Raw genomic sequence first — 16,513 nt, forward strand, 5'->3', positions numbered from 1 at the left:
TACAATAACGAACTCCATAGCGAAGCATCTTCGTTTCCGCCGGTGACCTACATAACCAACATTAGAGCAACTCCAATGGGTCGACCCATTTCGTCCACCCGTGTCCGTTTGGGTCGACGCGGACAAAAGTAGCGGCCCAACGCGTCGACCCGAACGGACGCGCATCCGTTTTTCGTCCGCGGGCAACCCATTCCCGGCCCAATTTTAAGCCTGATTTGCGTCGGCGCGGACGCGAGACGGACGTGCGCGCGCGCCTACTCTTCTCCCCGGGCCTGCCGGTCGGTGGCAGCCACCACCATTTCCCCCCATTTTCCCCAGAGACACTCCCGCCTGCGCGCGCTCGCTCCCGCCCCAACCATGGACGACACCATCGACCTCAACCTCGACGTCGACGCCGCCGCCGCCTCGCCTCGTCCGGCGCCGTCGCCCCCTCCGGGAAAGGCAAGCCTCGTGCCCCGCGCAAGACCACCGTCGCGACCAAGCCGAAGAAGGCACTGACGCCCGAACAACGGGCAAGGGAGTCGGCCAAGAGGAAGGGCCGGAGGCACGCCGCGGACGCGAGGGATGAGGACGCCGCGCAGGCCACCGCCGTCGCCGCCGCGCAGCAGGAGTTCACCAATGCCCGCGTCGCGGCGGCAACGAGGGAGGCGCTCTACATGCTAGGGGTAAACCCTAGCTAGCACAGCCTCGTCCAAGCCGCTGTCGCCGCGACCAACACCGGCTCGTCGGCGTTTCCTCGAATGGTGCTGCCCGAGTCACCCCGCGCGTCGGCTTGTAACCCGGTCCCCGGCTTCCACGTCTACCTGCAGGCCTCCTGCCTTTCCGGGGAGTGCTCACCCGACGTGGGCGTGGTCGAGCCTTCCACGCCTGCGCCAGCGCCCATCGACCTCAACGCCACCCCGGTGGTTGGTGGCTCATCGTCTGGCGGCACGAGGAAACGCGCGCGGCAGACGCCGGCCGGCGGGCTCCCAGATGCCCGTAACCTGTTCGACGGAATGCCGTCCGCCATCGATGAGGACTTCATGCAAAACCTCATCTTCGAGGGCGGTGCGCCAGGCGCTGGCTACGATCCCGACGAGACACAAAGCCAGGACGGCCGCGGGGTGTTCACGCCGGCCGCTGGCTATGATCCCGACCTGGCGGCCTTCATGCGTGATCAGGTCGTTGTCGACCTGGACGGCTTCCCCGTCGACCAAGAGTTCCCGGATGACTACGGTCTAGAGGAAGAGGACGAGTGCGACATCGACATGGAGCCTTTGTTCGAGGACGAGCTCGCCAACCAAGCTGCCGGTCCTAAGCCCAAGCGTAAGAGCAAGCGTACGAAAGCGTACACGGTGGCCGAAGACAAGCTTCTTTGCGAGTGTTGGCAAGACATTGGACAAGACCCGAAGACGGGCACCGAGCAAAAGCATTCGACCTTTTGGACTCGTGTGCACCGAGAGTTCCATGAGCGCAAGAAGTTTCCACCTTACCAATTTGTGAGCACGCGCGGGTGGGTCTCCATTTCCAAGCGGTGGAGGGTGATCCAACAAGAGTGCAACAAGTTTTGCGCCACCCTTGAGAGCGTCAAGGCCCGCCCCGTGAGTGGCATCGGCATGCAAGACATGGTATGATAGCAAGCAGGCCACCCTCTTTTGTGTCATCTAGATCATTCTTGCTATCACTTGCCCATATGCTTGCATGAAAACATTTTGTAGGCATTTCAAGCTTTGGAGGCATTCAAGGTTCAACACAATGGCAAGTGCTTCAACCTCTCCCATTGCTATCGGGTCATCAAGGACGAAGAGAAGTTCAAGGCACAATATGCCGCACTCAAGGCACATGAGGGGAAGAAAGCCGTGGAGGATGTTGGGGAGCGCGAGCCGGCACGGCCGCGGGGGAAGACCAACTCCAAGAAGAAGGACAAGCAAGATGCGGCCACCAACGCCTTGATCGCAAGCGTGGACGACATGATAAGAAGGACTCAAGGGAGGAGGAGGGCGCCGGCGTTTCAAGGCGGAGCAAATGGATGCTTTCTTGGAGATCCAAAGGAGGAGGCTTGATCTTGACGTCGAGAAGAAAGTCAAGATGTTCGAGCTCGAGGCGGAGAAGCAAGCCAGGATGCTAGAGATCGAGGCCGTCAACGCTAAGACCAAGGCGAAAGAAGTGGCTCTTTGCGAGCATGATGACCGGGGTGGAGATCATGAAGGTGGATCTCAACACCGTGTCGCCAAGGAAGAGGCCGTGGTTCGAGAAGATGCAGGCCGACATGCTCAAGTTCGCCGACGAGTGATCTATGGCAGCGAATGCCATCTTTTTTGTATGCCGGCAGGTGTGCCGGCATGACCACGGGAGCCGAGATGGTGTGGTCGAACTCAAGTCCCACCCTTTTTTGTGTGCTGGCATGTGTGCCGGCCGGCTGGTGAGTGCGCCAGCATGAACCGTGGTGATATTTTCTGAAGCTGGCATTGTATGCCGGCGCTGGCAAGGTGCCGGCATGAGACATGGCCGCTGGCATGACCGGCCGCGGGCCCTTTTTATTTAAAAGTTGAATGCGGGCATGAAATGGGTCGGCGCGTTGGGCGCACTGCCGATGCAAATGCAAAACTGGGCGGACGCCGGGCGGGCGGCCGACCCAAACGGACAAAAAGCGGACAAATGCGCCGTCCGTTTGGGTCGGCCTGTTGGAGTTGCTCTTAGATCACATCAATACATTGTAGAAGATAATAAGAGACAAGGGAGAAAGCAAGTAGTGGTACACTGGTACTAGTTGGTAAGTGAGTAGCTACTGCTTACATATGTAGTACATAGACATTTCCAAACCAGCCTGGGCATGTCAATATCGGAGAGAATACACCGCATGGGCCCCTTGAATTGCAGAACACTCACGCAACAATGTCAAGAAGTCATTGGTGATTTCTTGGAAGACCAGACGCTGGAGGGGCATGAGAAACTCAATGCCAGGTGGGATCTCCATCATACCGCTGAGGTTGACTAAGACTAATCTTTCCAGGCTCGCCATGGCATCTTGATGTATCTCTAGACGATTCAGATTAGGCATGTCTTTTAGAACGGGAATCTTTAGCTTGGGAAACCACCCTGTGCAAAATGTCAGCTGCTCTCCGCTGTATGCTCTAGTGAATTGGAGACGCGTCAAATTTGACAACCGAGAAAGGGATGGCAGGGGGTCTTCTCTCAATTGTGATAAAGATAGATTTAAGACATGCAAGTTCTGCCCTCCAATAGCTTGGAAGAGAGGAGATTCCTCAAAAGCCCCTTCCGCTAGTCGTTCTCTCAAATACAGCTTTTGCAGGCTTGGCAGGCAGACATTCAACAAGAGAACCTCGTTCTCAGCACTTGCATTCACATCTAGGTTGGACAAATAGCGCATCCGAACTAGAGACTCACCGATGCGGCAACGGTAGTTTCCTTTCACATTCCATAACCTCAAACTTCTCGGTTGCGTCAGCTCCCATAAATGTCTAACAGACTCATCTTGTGCTTCCAATGCTTGTAATGTCTGTAGGTTTGTTAGATTTCCAAGACCGCTGGGGATACACATACCAATGCAACATTGAATCTCTCTCCAACCTGGGTCAATTGTTTTCTCGACAAATAAGTGCCTAAGCTTCTTCAGTTTCCCGATCCCACTAGGCAAGTCATGTATGTCAGATCCATGAAGGTCCAGTGTCAACAAATTTGAAAGCTTCTCAACAGACTTTGGGATCACCTTCACTTTTGTATCACGTAAACCCAAATGGCGGAGATTAAAAAGATCACCAATAGCATCTGCAAGCTTCTCGATAGGTAGACCGCTTAATTCTAGCACTGTCATATATCTTGATTTCTTACATAGCAGAGGAATAGAGTGAATGATGGCATGCAGCCGTCCAGTGTAATGACAGTTCGAAGGCGGTGCATGCTAGAAAATGATTGCTCAATATCCTTCCTCACTCTATGCATTACCAATCGACGTCCATCCATCCGTACAGAACCACCACAGTTATCCTCGTCTATAACACCAAAACAGTTCTTCTGGCCCAAGTCAACTGCCAATTCACGTAAGATGTCGTGCATTCTGAATTTTTTCATCCTACCAAAATTATTCCTCTCAATAAGTTGTAGCATGTTTCTATCAATCAACTCCTTCAGATAGCCTTCTGCCACTTCTTCTAATGTGCTATCACCCATTCCCTCGATGAACCCCTCTGCTATCCACAACCGTACAAGTTGTTTCCTTTTGAGAAGATAGTCTTCTGGAAATAAGCTACAGTACAGGAAACAACTTTTCAAGTGTGTTGGAAGGTAGATGAAGCTCAGATGCAAAACATTCCTTATGTGATCAAACCTTGAATTGTTTTTAGCTCCCAACTCAATTGATCATTAATTCTTCTCCATTCTTCCACAGTTTTGTCGCGCGCACACAAAAGGCTACCAACTAATACAATAACAAGGGCCCACAACAAGCAAGGTCACTTATTTGTGATGTCTAATTGCATTTTATGAATATAACACAACGCAACCATGTGACTAAACTGAATTGCAGTAAGTGAAACCATTTCAATATTTTAGTCTTTCTCATCTTTAAATTTGGTAAACAAATATTTAAATTATAATTATGTGCTATAAATAATATACATATAAATAATATAAATACATTAAAATGTTCATATAACATCAAAACAAAACCACCTACTAATTTAACAAAAATCCATATAATTAAGTTAGTGCCCGGGATACAACTCCAACCGAAGAGGTAACAGAAAACGATCGTGTTGTTGAACTGAATTGCAGTCAGTGCGGACAATTTCAACATTTTAGTTTTTGGCATTTTTAAAATTTTGTAAATTATAATAACGTGCTATAAATAATATACATATAAGTACAATAAATTACATTAAAAATGTTCGTATAGCATCAAAAAATATCACGTACTAATTTAACAATATACCCATATAATTATCTTATGATGTTTTTTAAAAAATTGTTTACATTTTAATAAATTGCTTAATTAGTTTTGAATTTTTTATATATTAAATAATTTCTCATATATGTTGAATTTTTTCCTGATTTTTAATATCATATTCATGTAGTATATAAAAGTGATCATGGTTTAAGAAAATTTCAGGTTGTTTTAAAAAGAGATCATGTGTTTTAATATTTTTTTGTGTTTTCTAAAAACATTATGTATGCATTTTTAATTAAAATTAAATATAAAATATGTTTGAAAAATAAATATGAGCCTAGTGTGCCATCAGATTGCAGATTCTGAAATTTTTACTATTTAAATATTTTAAACAGAATTTATAATTCAGAAATGTTTTAAATTGTGTGAATATGTTTTAAAATAACACATGAATGGTTTTTATATGGCATGAATTTTGTAAATTATGCAAAGCTTAATTATACTTTGGACGTCTTGAGTTCGGGTGGTATGCCCGGCTATGTAACCTGCTGTATTTTGTTTTTTGGACTAAAATTCTTAATTTATTGATTAGGCCTAAAGTATATATATAAAGCCTATATATCAATAGTGACATCAAATCCAAATTGGTGTGCTGGCTACCCACCGGCGCATATGACCTATAGGTCGTGAGTCCGAACGAGTAGATTTTTTTCTTTTATGTACAGTTTTCTCGAGGGACTTTTTCTGTTTTTCATCAGAAAAAATATCAAGAGGCTTTTCGCAAAAGACAGGCCACACGCCTATGCCAAGCTGGCGCGCCGCAGGTGTGCACAACACCGTATTTGCACCGTGAAGCCAAGTTCTTGAACCATTTATATGTACACCACAAGTTCTAGCACTAAAATGAACTTTTGTGCCAAGTTCTAGCACTAGTGGTGTAATTGACTAGAATCCTACCAATATAATCACCAATATTATTCTGGAGATTTGATGGAGGAGGCACAATTTTATAGTTTTATAAAATTAACGTTAAATCACGGTAATGTCTTGAATTTGAGTCCAAAGATAAAGGAAAACTGCCGAATATGGTCAATCGAAATGCGCCTTGCAAGTCGATCTCCCCAAATTCTGGACGGAGCACATCAGAGCTCCATGTCTGTGCTGTAGCAAGTGCAACCCATGCCAACGTAAGTCCTTTTCCGGCAGACACCATTCCAACCAAGACCATGGCAATCTTAACACCATAGAAAATTTGTGGAGGTAGGGCCTCCCGGCTGATTTTGCATTTCCTTCACTTCACATGGCCCAGTGAAAGGCACGGCGAAGGTTGTCGAAGCAATCTTAACAGCATACCAAAGTTGCGATGGTACTTCTTCGCTTGCCAGGTTTGTTTGGTTCGATGTGTTTTGCCGTGGTCGTCCTTTGTAAGAACTGGTTTCAGCAATTGAAGCATTCAGACAGTAAATGACATAATATTGACATCACTAAGATTCTAGGAAGCACTGGTCATCCTCCAAATGCAGAGGCCGGAGGTCATCCTCCTTTTCAAAAAGAAAAAAAGCACTGGTCCTGGTAAAACTGCATGTTAATTGAGCTCGTCAATTGCCTCCTCTTTCATGGAAATTAAGGACGTAGGTATATTGCCGCCTCTTTAGCTTTAGCGTATATTGGCATGATGATCCGTGAGTAAACAAGGAACGAAATCCAGAATGGAAGTAGCATGCCCACGTGTCCAAAATAAGAACCAAGGAACAGATCAAGACTGGCTGCAGAGCAGACAAGCACATGTACACTGATACACATTCAGAAACAGAGGTAGTACAACATTTCAAGAATTCCCCCAGCCAGCAAGTAAGTTACAGCAGCATCAGCTAAAGGCAACAGGTAACCACAGGACGGTGAAAATGAATACCCCAGCAATAATTATGAAATCACAAACCAAATGTTTTAGTTTATTAAACAGCCACAGCTGAAATGGGTTCACAGCAAGCACACTCACAAACATCAGTACATGTATAGTTGAAACAAATCATGCGTTGATCAGTTTCTCAAATAAAAATCGGGAGCGGAGAGCTCCTAATTCGAAAAACAAACCATGCGAAAATAAGGCTGTATACAGAAATACAGCTAGCTCACAGTCGTACAGTAAGCGCCGTCGTATTTAAAAGCACACTCACGGCCGCAGCAGTAGCAGTAGCACGTCTCATAAAAGCAGAGCAGACGCAGGTGGCTGGTATCGTGGTATATCAGCAGCAGCAACACAAATATAATGCACCTTCAGATGCATTGACCCTCTTCACTCACTGAATCGAATACGCATGTGGCCCAAACAATGAAGCATCCCCCTTCCGGCCGGCGACCTGCATAAGCAAACACCATATCATCGTCAACATCTTAAAGTACAGTAGTAAGATTAGAGATAAGGGCCGGAGTAAGTAGTGGTACTGGCCAGTTGGCAGATTAATGCAGTAGTTTACGTACCTACACATTTCCCGTCCAGTGTGGCAGGTCAGTCTCGGAGAGAATAGTGCCACATCTGCTCTTCAAGTACAGAACATTGGTACAGCACTGTCAAGAAGTCATTGGTGATTTCTAGGAAGCCTAGATACTGGAGGGGTAGGACGAACTCAATGCCAGCAGGGACCTCCGTCATGCTACTGAGGTTGGTTAAGAATAATTCTTCCAAGCTCACCATTGCACCTTGCTGTATCTCAATCCTACTCAGATTAGGCAGGTCGCTTAGCCAGAGAACCTTTAGCTTGGGGAACCACCCCGTGAGAAATGTCAGCTGCTCTCCGTTGTATGCTCTGGTGAAACGAAGATATGTCAAATTTGCCAGCCGAGAAAGCGATGGCAGGGGGTCTTCTCTCAGCTGTGACCAATATAGAGACAATGTATACAAGTTCTGACCCCCAACATCTTGGAAGAGAGGAGACTCATGCAGCGCCCCTTCCGCTAGTCGCCCTCTCAATGTTAGCTTTTGCAGGCTTGGCAGGCAGACATTCAACAAGAGAATCTCGTTTTCATCACTTGCATTCACATATAGGAAGGACAAATACTGCATTTGAACTAGAGACTCACTGATACTTCTACAGTAGATTCCCTTCACATTCAGTAACCTCAAGCTTCTCACTTGCCTCAGCTCCCCTAAATGTCTAAAAGACAAATCCTGTACTTCCAATGCTTGCAGCGTCAGTAAGTTTGTTAGATTTCCAAGTCCATTGGGGATATGCACACCACTACAACATGCAAGCTCTCTCCAACCTGAATCAATTGTTTCCTGAGCAAATAAGTGCCTAAGCTTCTTCAGTTTCACAATCCCACTAGGCAACTCATGTATATCAGATTCATAAAGGTCGAGTGTCAACAAATTTGAAAGGTTCTCAATAGTCTTTGGGAGCATCTTCACCTTTGAACCCCGCAAACCCAAATGGCGGAGATTAAAAAGAACCCCAATAGCATCTGGAATCTTCTCCATGGGTAGACCGCTTAGTTCTAGCACTGTCATATATCTTGACTCCGTGCATAGAAGAGGTAGTAAGGTGAATGATGGCTTGCTACAGCCCGGTGCGATGACAGTCCGAAGTTGGTGCATATTGGAAAATGGTTGCTCAATATCCCTCTTTAGTTTGTGAAGCACCAACCGACGTCCACTCATCTCAAGAGACCCCCCACACTCATTCTCATAACTAACACCAAAACAGTTCTTCTTGCACAATCAACTGCCAGTTCACGCACGAGATCGTGCATTCTGAATTTCTTCATCCTACCAAATGAGTTTCTCTCAACAAGTTGCATCATGTTTCTGTCAACCAACTCTTTTAGATAGCATTCTGCCACTACTTCTAGTGTGCTTTCACCCCTCTCCTCGATGAACCCCTCTGCTATCCATAACCGTACAAGTTGTTTCCTTTTAAAATGATAGTCTCCTGGAAATAAGCTGCAGTACAGGAAACAACTTTTTAAGTATGTTGGGAGGTAGATGAAGCTTAGATGCAGAACATTCCTTATGTGGTCCAGCCTTGAATTGTTAATTATCTCCCAGCTCAGTTGGTCATTTATTCTTCTCCATTCTTCCACGGTTTTATCACGCCCACGCAAGAGGCTACCAACTGACACGATAGCAAGAGGCAAGCCTTTGCACTTGCTAACTATTTCCTTGCACAATGGCTTCAATTCCGTGGGACATTCAAGATTTGTATCTCTTGGAAAGGCTTCCTTACAAAAGAGATCACATGCTTTTTCTTCTGGTAAAGCTTCCAGTGTTAAGATACGTCCTGGAGAGGCAAGTGCGGCAACGCAGGCTTCCCTTGTTGTGAGCATCACTCTACTGTCCTTATCATTATGAATAAACATCCTTGACAAATCATTAAATGCTTCCGGATCCCAAACATCATCCAATATGATAAAGTACTTCCTTTGCTCTAGATATTTCTTTAATGTCTCTTCAAGGCTCATTATGTCCATAGCCAGAGTGCTAGATAGAACACTGGCATTATCCTTAAAAAGTTCTTTGATCATATTTCTCAATACATCTTCTCTAGAATAAGTCTGAGAAATGGAGACCCATGCGTAGCACTGGAATTTTTCCCTCTCCTTCTTGTAGACATTTGCAGCTAAGGCAGTTTTACCAAGACCTCCCATTCCCAGCAAAGCTATAACAGAGTGTCCAAAATCATCACTTTCCAACCACTGCTCCAGCTCTTCTCTGTTTTCATCCACCCCCACTAGATCTTCTTCATCAAGAGAGCGTGAAATGTTTGCCAGCTCTTGGGATCTCTTGACAATGTAATTTGAATTGCTTGCATCCCCATTATTTATTGTGGGAACCAAACAGTATTTTGTATCTGATAGGTGTGAAAGGTCTTTCTCTATTTCCTTCACCTTGAAAGCTATCCTGCTCAAAGAAAGCAGAGATCTTGGCTTCTTGAAACCTTTCTTCACAAAAAAACAACAACCTATATCATGTTCCTGGCCGACAAGATACAAATACTCATCCACCATGTCCTCCATCACATATGCTATTTTCTGTAACTCCTCCAACCAGCCCTCATATACTTGATTGTTGCGACTACGAATGTCCATCTGGCATAGAACCTCATGCATTATGCGAAGCTCCTTAGCAACACGACCCATACTGCCCTATAGCTCTAGTAGTTGTGTGCCATACTTTGCAAACTGCACGCTGGCCTGGTCTACCGCTCCCTTTGCCAAGGCAATTCCGATCTTTTTAATGGCTAGAAGAATCACAATCTCCGCCATTACTTCGAGAATTGCTAATGTCTCGGTGTTAGGTGGTGGCCTAGTTGTATATTTTCCTCAATACCGTTAGAATGGCCACTGCAAAATGAAGTGATGTATTAGTAAACTGTTATTGCATTCTGCTAGTAGCAAACATTTGTGAAAACACTTCAAAACTCAAACAGTAAAACCACAATGGAAAAATAAAATAAACATATTCTCACAAAGTAATCCTCCTAAACTCTTATTTCATAATGTTAACCTATCTAACTCTTAACTTACATGATCATACAAAACGGTTTTATGACAGGCAGGTCTATGTTGATTTTAAAACACTTGGGACTAGCTATAGTCAACTGCATTATGTTAGAAGTATAAATGTGTTAGTTATGGATTAGGAGAGATAGAGATAGATTTGGTTTAAACCAACAATGACTTGCCTTGTACTCCAATCCTCTCCCTCACATGTACTTCTATATATACCCTACACAAGGGTCAGATCAATACAACGAATATTGTAGGTTCTATATTTTCTACATGGTATCAGAGCGGTTAGTCTCGCGACGACGATCCTAGGACTTCTCGCCACTTCCACAGCGCGCCGCCCCCGAGGAGATTAATCTCTTCTCCTCGGGGGCGCGGCATCCGATCGATCAAAGATGATGAGATCGGTTCCTTAGTTAGATTAGATCAATTTCTCAATTTTCCAACTTCTGTTAGGTTAGTTCTTCTTTAGACACAAATAAATCTGAAGCCCTATTATCTCCTGAAAGATCACAGCAAAGCGGTGGAGAGATCGGTTCCAAAAATCTCCTCCAAATCCAGTGCGTGGTGCTGCACTGCCAGTGTACAGGTCTGATCTGCTTCATCAACACGCAGCATCCGCCTGGCGGGTCTTCGCCGCGCATCTCCGCCGGTGCGTCCACGACCGGCGCCTCTGAACGAGCCAGCACACGCGGCGCCTCTGAACGAGCCAGCACACGCAACACCGGCGCGACCGTGATCCACAGGTTTCAAGCCGGGCGCTGGCGGTCCAGGAGCAGGCGCTTTCGTGGCCGGGCGCTGGAGCAGCCGGTCGATGCAAAACGCTCGGCAGGCGCAGCCCATGCAGGCCGGTGGAGCGGCGCCACCAAACAGCGTCCATATGCCCTCGACACCAATCAGCGTCCTGATGCCCTTCCATCAGGCGGAGATGCGACGCCGGCGAGCAGCAGCGAAGGACACACGGACGTCCGATCACGGGAGGGCATAGCTCCCGCACAGATCTCTTTCGCGGCCGCGGAACTCCGACGTGGGCGGACGACTTCAGTCGTGGGCGTAGAAGACCGAGCAACCAATTCCCGTTCAATCTGGTGGGCATCGACTTCGTCAACTCCAGCAAGCAGATCATGGGTCACGTAAGCACGTCCCACATGTCCATGTCCATATGTGACCATGATCTCCAGAGCCACATCCTAGAGCTTCAGCGATACATTTTTTTTCGAAAAGGAGGAATACCCCCGGCCTCTGCATCTGGACGATGCATACGGCCAATGTATTAATTATTAACACAAAACCTTACAAAGTCGTACAACAGTAAGACCAAAGCCACCATCTTTGCAACCTCTGTCGCTACTTCTATCTAACTGATGAAGGGGCGCTGATGGTCTGGGCCTAATACCAAACAGACCTCGCAGCCAAACCTAACATCTAAGACCTGAGGTCCCAACCAGGACGCCTGCCGGGTATGGGCACCCACCAGTCCGGCGTGCTCTTCAACTAGGACCCCTGCCGGGTATGAGGCCGCCGCAGCCACGTACCATCAATCCATCTTCAGAGTTGTACTGTTGCATGAACCGTGTCAGGTCTCTCTGCCATCGACGCCACCACGACGCCAGACAGCGCCACCATCCTGCGCTCGTCCATCATCACACGCCCACCGGCGAAACCCCCACTGCTCCATGCCGCTGAGACTCGCCGTTGTCAACGTGCCAGATGCCACGCCGCTCCTCCGACGCGAACACCAAAAACAGGAAATGCCCTAAAGATACAAGGGGCACTCTGCACAACATGAAAGCCGCCGCGAGCAGCTGCAGAGAGCCAGCCGGCGGCCAAAGCCCCCACCTTCATGAGCCCACACCCGAGTCCTAGCTCCCCAGGCAACGCCTCCAAGGAGGAGATGACACCCATGGCGCCACCGCTGCCCAATCCAGGCCGGATTTTGGGTTTTCACCCGGGAGAGGACCGGAGGTGGCAAGAATAAGGACCACGACACGGCCTTCAGGAAGGATGCGTCGCCCGAAGCCGACGCCGCTGTCGAGCCGAACCAGCCGGCCTAGGGTTTCCCTCGGTCCCAATCTGCACCACCATCCCCAGAAGCACCGGAACCAGCAGCCACCGGCCTCAAGCGCAAAGGGGAAGGAGCGGGAATGAGGGAGCAGCAGGCCTCCAGATCTGGCGAGGACGAAGGCCCCCAAACTGCCGCCGCCAAGCGCGGACTCCCCACCACCCGAGCGGTCGAGGACGCCGGGCAGAGTCCCCGCGCACACCGTCCAGGGCGCGAACGGCGGCGCCGAACCAGTAGGGGCCGCCACCCCGTGGATCCGGATCTCCGCGAAGGGACGACGAAGGCCCCGCCGCCACCTTCCTCGGCAGCCGCGCGACGCATCGGCGGCTCCTCTGGTGGCGACGAGGAGGAGAGGAAGGGGAGGGGAGGCCGCCGGCGGCGGCTAGGGTTAGCCGCCCGTGTCGCCCCTGTTGGAGCGACGCGGGGGCGAGGGGAATGATCTGCTCGACTCCAGCCCTCGCGGGACATGAGCAACGACGCGCACGACCTGCCTCATCTACACCGAGCCGCCGACCTGCACCCGCACCGAGGACGATCCACTCTTTCACCGAGCCGAGCTACATCATCCTCTGCATCGCTGCATCGACCGCCGTCGTCGATCTGTACTGCACGGCTACACCGACGCCTCTGCATCGAGCCGAACGACGTCAAGCTGTACGACTACGCCAAGCTACGAGCCAACATACTTCTTCGGCATCGACACTTCGTCGACACGCCGCTGCGACGCCATAGCCGACACTTCATCGCCATGGTCTTCACCAACGTGGTCTTCACCAACACACCACCGCCGCCTCGTCCACAAGATGGACACCTAGTGTCCCCTAACAGACTTTTCTGCAAGACGCGACCACGACGACGGCAATGACCGCGTCACGACGACGGCATTGACCGCGTCATCAACGATGGCACAACTGCATCGACACGGCGTCACTATAGTGACGACCCCTTCAAGGCCACACGGTTCTGGCAAAATCGCTGTGTGCTCGATGGGCTTCCTCCGGTCTTGGCAAAACCGGCGGACTCGTCGCCGACGGCACCCTCTGACATCCGCAAGGTGCATCGTCCACGTCTGTAGCTCCGTCATAGCGCATTTTTTGCGCCTCCGGCTTTGTGCGGCTTCATCATCCACGACGACCACACCATCGACCATGAGTACCTCGACCACGGCTACATCACCATGATCGGCTACCTCGACATTAATGGCTATCTACAGCAACTCATCAGCAACAACTCCAGTCAACAGTGTCCGCCTCGTCACTTGCGTCCACGACACTCCCACTGTGACTGCGGGAGGGAATAGAGGAGAAGACAAGGAAGGCACCGAAGGGGACACAGTCACCGCCCTAGGTGCCGACCCATCAGCCATCAAGGACGCAGTTGATGATGGTGCAGCGGAGAAGATGACAAAAGCGCAAGACTTCAAATTCAGTCGCAATCGTCCGCTTCACTCACGCTACGACTGAGGAGGAATGTTAGAAGTATAAACGTGTTAGTTATGGATTAGGAGAGATAGAGATAGATTTGGTTTAAACCAACAATGACTTGCCTTGTACTCCAATCCTCTCCCTCACATGTACTTCTATATATACCCTACACAAGGATCAGATCAATACAACGAATATTGTAGGTTCTATATTTTCTACACATTAAACTTAATGTTATTAACTGCAGCAAACAATAACTGACCATGCATGCTACATTCCAAATAGGGACATCTCAGGTTAAAATGTCCCAAAATGTTGAAATTTGAATCAAGATAAAGATGGAACCAATCTGACATGCTAGCGCCAATATGAATATTCTAATTTCAGGGTAACTTAGTTCCATATTTTCTTCAACATATATCTAATATTATCTACAGGTGTATGGAGGCAAATAGCTAGAGTCGTTGATTAAGCTGCAAGAAAGATGCATTGCAAATTTGCAATCAAGAAAATGAATAAAAAAACAATGCTATAATGCCATAGGAATCGCTGGGAGAAATCAATATATTATTGCCATAATTAAAACAACTTAAATTTAAAAGGACCGGAAATGTTCACTTTAGGAGATGTTCACACAACAACAACGATGACTTTAGGAGGCTAAACATTCCCACATTAGCGTATCTTTAATGCAAGAGCACATGCCCATGTGCTAATTCTATCGCCAGTAACAAGCATTATCAACCCCTACACTATATATTGATTCTAGATATTTTGTAAATCCAAGGAAAACAACACATGGCATGCAAAACCTGAACATGGCTGCCAACTCATCAGACCAGCTGATCTAGAGGCTCGTCTTTTTTTCCAGAAGAAATATTTATTGTGCTGGACGAAATGGCAACACATTAATCAAAAAATATACTAGGCTTGCCAATTTCAATAGATACAGCAAAAGTGGCTTATGTTTGCATTAAGGAAGATTGTTCTGAGTACCTAAGATAGCCAGAAAACTAGGGAAGGACGTCACAGCTGTCTCGTAATGGCTCAGATCAAATCGATGTTGGTGACCTCCTTGTGCAATTCTGAATCTGGAACGAACAGACTAGTTGTCACCGAAGCATCATGGAGATCCTGAGAGTGCGCTAGCTCGTTGGCGATGATAAGTAGCTGGATTCAGTCTTCAACTTGAGATGTCCTTGTTGTTCCCTTTTTTTCTTGACAGAACCAAAGGACAACCACCTACTGGCCTGTAATGGCAAGCAAAACTACTTATTTTTGTATCGACCTAGTTAGGGTGTTGGTGATAGAACCTGGGGTATTGACATGAGAACTACTCCCTCCGTTCGGAATTACTTGTCCCAAAAATGGATGTATCTACAACTAATTAAAATACATCTAGATACATTCATTTCTTGCACGAGTGATTCCGAACGGAGGCAACACACCTGGCTTGTAGTCGATGTTGATCCGGAAGGATTTGGACCTGTAGTGACTTCCTTGTAGTGAGCTTCAGTATCTGAAATCATCAAACCGGCGTCATGGCTTTGTGAGAGTGAGGAATGCTAATTTTGTTGTTGAGGCCATCTCAAGAGCCAGCCAGTGGACGTGTAAATAGACCTCATCGCTTGGCTGGCTTAACAGTGGAGATCCTGAACCTTCATGGAGCCATGGGTAATTGGGTCTGACTGAGAGTGTGCTAGCTAGTTGTTGATAAAGGATTTGTTCTTCAACTTGAGATGGCCAATCAAAACCAGAGAACAACCACCATGCCTGGCTTGTAACGGCAAGGAAAACTGCTTATTTTTTGCATCGACCTAGCTTCCTATTGGTATGAGAAGTGAGAACAAAACCAAATCAAGCGCAACACACCTGGCTCTTAATGGACGTAGATCCGGAAGAATTTGGTGAGAGCTCCACCTGGATCTTGTGCGCTTGCTTCGAGATCTGAAATCACCAAAACAGTGTCATGGCTTGGTTAGAGTGAGTGGGGAATGCAATTGCTTGTTAAAGCCATCTCAAGAGGCAGCCACTGCCACTGGATCTACAAGTCAAGTCAATAATGCTAGTCTTCTTGTGCCTGCAGCTCAATTATTTTCCGACATGCTGCACTATTTGAAAGCACATCCAACGTTTTCTGGACCCGATGCATCAAAGGTGCTTAACCACTTTTATGGTACATGCATGGCTTTATGCACGCGGTGACAGAGTCACGGAGCAACAGCCCATGTGGAGCACAGCCATATGACTGTTGGACGCTTCAGTGTCTCTACTTCTCTTTTGTTTTTATACCAAGGTATTCTCTATGAGAATATTTAGAAATTTGCAAGGTTTTGAAATGACATGGATGGCAGCCTTTTTAGAATTCAAGCGCACGCACATACAGTGCATGTATTTTGATAATGAATTCTTACAAGCGTTTTTTTTTTTGAATTTTCTTACAAGCGTTTTTGAAACACCGAAGGGAGTAATAAGGATATATTCAGATAAGCCTGGGTAGACAGTAGCAAACGCACAGCAAAAAACTAAGCTACATACGTACAGACATCTAAAAGAAATTACTTGATCAGATAAGAGGACTTGCCCTCCCTCCCCTCCCTGGCCGCTCCCGCGAGCGCCGCCGGGGGGGAAACCCTA

The 16,513-nt window shown here is 47.6% G+C and overlaps 2 pseudogenes; both read right to left on the bottom strand.

Moving 5' to 3' along the window:
• Positions 1–2,812: 2,812 nt before the first annotated feature.
• LOC119284212 lies at positions 2,813–7,172 on the bottom strand (annotated as a pseudogene).
• On the bottom strand, positions 6,824–16,018 carry LOC119288115 (annotated as a pseudogene).
• Between the last annotated feature and the right edge of the window lie 495 nt (positions 16,019–16,513).

The sequence above is a fragment of the Triticum dicoccoides genome, chromosome 4A, assembly GCF_002162155.2.
Source record: "Triticum dicoccoides isolate Atlit2015 ecotype Zavitan chromosome 4A, WEW_v2.0, whole genome shotgun sequence".
NCBI lineage: Eukaryota > Viridiplantae > Streptophyta > Magnoliopsida > Poales > Poaceae > Triticum > Triticum dicoccoides.